Source organism: Pygocentrus nattereri, chromosome 28 (assembly GCF_015220715.1).
Source record: "Pygocentrus nattereri isolate fPygNat1 chromosome 28, fPygNat1.pri, whole genome shotgun sequence".
Taxonomy (NCBI): Eukaryota; Metazoa; Chordata; class Actinopteri; order Characiformes; family Serrasalmidae; genus Pygocentrus; species Pygocentrus nattereri.
The window spans coordinates 4,089,122-4,094,634 of NC_051238.1; positions in this window are offsets into that span (position 1 = coordinate 4,089,122).

Genomic DNA, 5,513 nt, shown 5'->3' on the forward strand with positions numbered 1-5,513 from the left:
GGACGAAGACTGAGAAGAACCAAGAATCAAAAGCAAAAACTCCATAAGAGCATGAAGAAGAACCAGGAGGAGAAACTCTGCTCTCACTTTATTTGGACAGTCCACTATTGTTCCCTATAGATTATCTTCAAATTGTTAACAAGCTATCTGTTGAAACTCAGTTGATTCTAAACAGTGGTGGGGTTGAGGTTAGGATTTGGACCAGGGATAGGGTTTGGACCAGGGTGAGGGTTGGGTTTAGGTTTTGGGTTGAGGTTAAGGTTTGGGTTAGGATTAGAGAAAGAAAGAAAATCACGGTCATTTCAGTAGATTTTTATTTGAATGCAATTCGAAAGTAAATTAAGTGTCTTCAAAGCATCTAAAGCTGAATACCCGAATAAAGTGCTACCAAAACTCCCTGAGAGAGAAGATCCACTGAGAAGATCGAGACTCAGAAGAGAAAACTCCATTACAGCACAAGGAAGAATCTCTGAGAAGGACAAAGACTGAAAAGGAGAGACTTCCTAAAAGTATGAGGAAGGAACTCTTAGAGAAACCAAGGCTCTGAAGACCTGTCCCCCTCCAGACGGTGCAGTGCAGTTAGGGAGGAAGAAGGACAAATTAACAAGGAAGATTAAACAGAAATCCAAACAGAGAAGGAATATCTAGGAGATTGACCACCGCTGGAAAAGTCTGTAAATGTGGAGGATCTGCTGATTGTTACAGTGTCTTGCTGTTGTCTGAAGAAAACCTCGTATCTCCAGAATGGTAACTTTACAGGAGAAGGAAAAAACCTACTTTACTTTTAATGCAAGTCAATGGAACCAGACGTCTTTCCTGAGTCATTTTGGACCATTTATTTTGGTCCATTCACCCTGAAATTTACACACAATATAAAGGACTACACGGAGTTTCAAATTCTGTTGAAAACTAAAAAACGATAAAAATAGATACAAGGTTTTGTTCCGACAGCAGTGACATATAGAAGAGATGGATGAGATAGTAGCCTATTCATTCAATTCTCTGGAGCGTCACAGATTTCCTTCCTGTTTGGCCAGTCTCTGTCAGCTTACTCATCCCAGAGAGCCGCGTTAAAACATTAAAAACAAGCCGCAGCGCTGGTCAGCCTGGCTTGCTCGCCGGGCTTTCTGCAAAGCTGCTTTGCGGCTTCACTTTATGACTATGACAATGGCTGCTGTCAAAAAAAAAGCCTCAACACCAGTGAAACGGAATGGATTTTAATAACCCTGCAAATGGTAAGACAGGCTAACAGGAGGACGGGGGTGTTATGAGGGTGGGCTGGAGGCGGCAGCAGCTGTGTGTGTGTGCAGAGCTGGACTTCAGCAGGCTAGCTGTCTCCATAGTGCTGATGTCTGCCCACAGGTGGGAGGTTATTTAAAGCTGCCCTCTTGTTATACCCGCTGCCTCGGCCTGCGCATTTCCCTCTGGCCTTAGGAATGAAAGAACTGAACCTGTTACACCGTCCCAAGAGAAGGAACTCTCTAGAAGTGTGCAAGCAAGAGGAAGCAAGGTTTCTCCAGAGTTGATTTCGTTTTAGTGGTGGAGAGTAACTGAGTAACTGAGTAACTGAGTAAATGTAATGAGTTTCTGTACTTTAGTATTTTTGGTGTATCTGTACTGAAGTTTCTCCGTTCTGGGCGACTTTTTCTTTTCACTCCACTACATTTCAGAGTCTAATATCCGACTTTTTCCTCCTACATTCTGAGAAATCTGTCGTTCCTTTTGGTTTCTGTGTGTATAAAAACGTAACATGTCAAAACGAAAGAAGCGCAAAGCCAGAGCACCAATCAGGGCCCAGCGGTCACTTTGTTTAGAGCTGGTTTTGACCTGTTGGTCATACCGACCCAGTGCAGCACGCGATTCAACGTCAGCGCAGCAGCGTAAAACTTTGGGAGAGTCTGTTCAACATAAATGATGAACTAACCTAACTTTGTGTAAATAGAGCTCAATATAGAAATATGTCCACATATGCAGTCGAGACTGACGCGGCTTTTTTCTGAATTTCTACAAACACCATTTCATTTTATAGTAAATGAGTTTGGGCTGGTTTATGTTTATGAACAGACGCCTACAGATCAACATAGTAAAGGAGCTCATCTGTGATCCTGAGTTTAAAGCCAGTTTTTATTCAACTTAAACTTGGAACTAAGTTGTAAATAAATCTGAAACTGAAACTTTGCTTGTGTGTAAAAAGTGATTTCAGAGCCACTCGGTTCTCCCTGATGGAAACTGTTTACCTTCAGTGTTTTGTGCTTCTGATCATTTTAATAGACGTCAGCGTCACTAATTAATGACGTTCTATTAAAAGACTGGTTTACCAAGAGAGACGCTGGAGGACTTTCACCTGAAATGAGTTCATGAAGCCAGTCTGGTTATAAAAATGATAACAGGACCAGATCAGAGCCAGAATTACTCTTTTAGTACTTTTACTTTATACTTAAGTACATTTGAAGGAAATACTTTAGTACTTTTACTCAAGTGGAGGTCTAAAGGGAGGAACTTCTATTTTTACTGAGTAATATTTTACCCTGGGTGTCTCTACTTTAACTCAGGTACATAGTTTGTGAACTTCGTCCACCACTGATCGTTTGTTATTTTCAATGGAAAATGTGTTTTCAACCCATTAAATTCCCACCATAAGGCTTTTTTATGTGCTGACTATGTCATACAATGTGATCTGCTTGAGTTATTCCTGCTGTAGAAGCGACGAACGCAAGTGGACACTCATGGTTCTGTGACGGTTACGAGATTTAATTTAACATCTTTTAATTTTAGTCAATTATATTTAATTCTAAGCAATTTTTCCACCATTCATCTTGAGGTTTAATGTAAAAAAAAAAGAAAAAAGTGAGAAGGTCATATGACAGTGATGGTATTTTATGTCTCAATTAATAAACTCTTGAAATGATGGTTATTCAATGGTTCTTTAGTAAAGAAAATGGTTCTATATAGAACCATGAACACTCCAAAGAACCCTCTGCATAATTAAAGCGATCCTTCCATCATGAAAAGGTTCTTCAGACTGATGGAGAATGTACTGTAGATGGTTTCATATAGAAGCTTTATGCAAAAAAAGTTTTATATAGTACCAAAAATGGTTCTAAATAGCACCAAAAAGGGTTCCTCTGTCGTTACAGTGTCAAGCTTGTATACAATAACAGAACCCTTTTTGGTGCTACATAGAACCACTTTCATCAGAAAGGTTCTATCGTTATAAGCTTGACATCGTAACTGTAGAACAACCCTCTTTGGTGCTCTATAGAACCATTTTCAGAAAGGTTCTTTATATTTTTTTTTTATTTAATTTTTAAGGGTTGCAAAGGGTTCTTTGGGTGTTCATGGTTCTATATGCAAACATTTTCTTATCTGAAGAACCCTTGAAGAACCATCTTTTTTTGGAGTGTACGTTACGATATTAGATTGCATTTTTGGGGTCAAAGTTAAATGTGATTATAAAAGGATAAATATAACAATATTGAACCAATTCAGGTGCAGATACATATATAAATGATGCTGATATGATGCTAATGTTTTTGAATGAGTGGTGCTGAAGATGATTACATAGTAATTCAGACAGCTGTATAGCCGAATATAGAGAATAAATCCATAATAAAATCAAGAATTCACCATCAACAGATATTTTACAGTGTATTATTTGTTTACTCTTCTTTTTTAGCAAACTCTTGTTTACAATATCGCTGCTGTTGAAACAGAAGCTTCTATCTCTATTTTTAGAGTTTTTTCATTTTTCGCATCATCAGAAAATGATTAATTACACTGCGTGTAAAATTCATCATGAATACACTAAAAGACATGGGCAAAAAATCCTTGGTAAAAATTCTGGTTCCATTGACTTACATCCAAAGTAACGTCTGTTTTGCTTCTCCTGTAAAATTACCGTTTTGAAGACAGGAGGTTTTCTTCTGACAACAGCGAGATATTTTAAGCTGTGTGTACCCTCTTCACCTCCTCTGGACCACCGGTGGGTCCAAAACGCACCTGGTCATGTTCTTCATAACGTTCATACTCCATAAGCTCCATTCAGAAGCTGGGCGTCGTGTGAGGCTGTAGCTCTTCTCTCCAGTCTAATAGACGGTGATGTCATTTTAAACCCTTATAATAAAAGAAGCTGAACTTTGTTTTTCTACTGAAAGTCGACCCGTTTTTCCCCAAATCTGGGCTCTAAACTATAAACAGACGGCGTCTCTTCAGTGATCTGCTCTGGAAACATCACTTTTAGAGCGTCAGAGATTTTTGGCTTTATAAGCATATAGTAATATGGAATTATAAGCATGAAAATTCAGATGGACAAACCAAAATATGCCCTGGAGAATAAGAGGCTAAATCTTACTTTTTTCCTGTAGTTTATAGCATTTTAATCCACACTGTACAACTTATTATTGAATACCAGTTATTAATGTGACACAAGGGATCCAAACTTTTAACTGAAGATTTTTATTTTTCAGGTCTAAACCTTGGAGTTGGAACTGCACCCAGTGTTGGTGCCCCTGGTCAGCGCCTGTGTTCAGTGTCCACGTTTGCATAAAAAAAGAAAAGAGAGATGCACGCCGGGTCACTCCTCAGGTTACAGAAGCTCTACAGGCCTTGGGGGAGTTTCCACAGGACTCTTAAAGACACTTGCCCGCTCTCCCTCAGCGCTGACTTCATCAAGGACACACGACTGCTCTGAGAAAACCACTTTCAAGCAGGCTACTCCCTTAAACTCGGGCCTTATTACTCAGTTATTAAGCTTTAGGCTGATTATTCACTGAAAAATGCTGAATTATTCTATAACATGCAACGGGTGCAATGAATTATGCAGTAACTGATCTGAATGACTCACTCACATCTACTGGTGTTGTAGTCAGAAGCGCTAGAGCCGAGTCAAAACTGAGACCAGGACACATCGAGTCTGAATCAGGACCAAGACTTTTTTTTTCAGAATAAATAAAATAAATCAATTACATTCATTTGTAGTTAATTGTACATTCATTATCACGATTTATACACTGTTACCCTGTTCTTCAGTGGTCAGGACCCCCATGGACCCTCACAGAACAGGCACTATTGGGGTGCTGGGTCATTCTCAGCACTGCAGTAACACTGACATGGTGGTGGTGGTGGTGTGTGAGTTGTGCTGGTCTGAGTGGATCAGTCCACCAACCAAAAATATCCAGCCCACAGCGTCCTGTGGCAGCGTCCTGTGGGCAACGTCCTGTGGGCAGCGTCCTGTGGGCAGCGTCCTGTGACCACTGATGAAGGACTAGAGGATGGCCAGCACAAACTGTGCAGCAGCAGATGAGCTGTCGTCTCTGACTTTACATCTACAGGGTGGAGGGACAAGGTAGGAGTGTCTAATAGAGTGGACAGTGAGTGGACACAGTGTTTAAACACTCCAGCAGCACTCCTGCTGCGTCTGATCCACTCAGACCAGCGCAACACACACTAACACACCACCACCGCGTCAGTGTTACTGCAGTGCTGAGAATGACCCACCACTCAAATAGTACCTG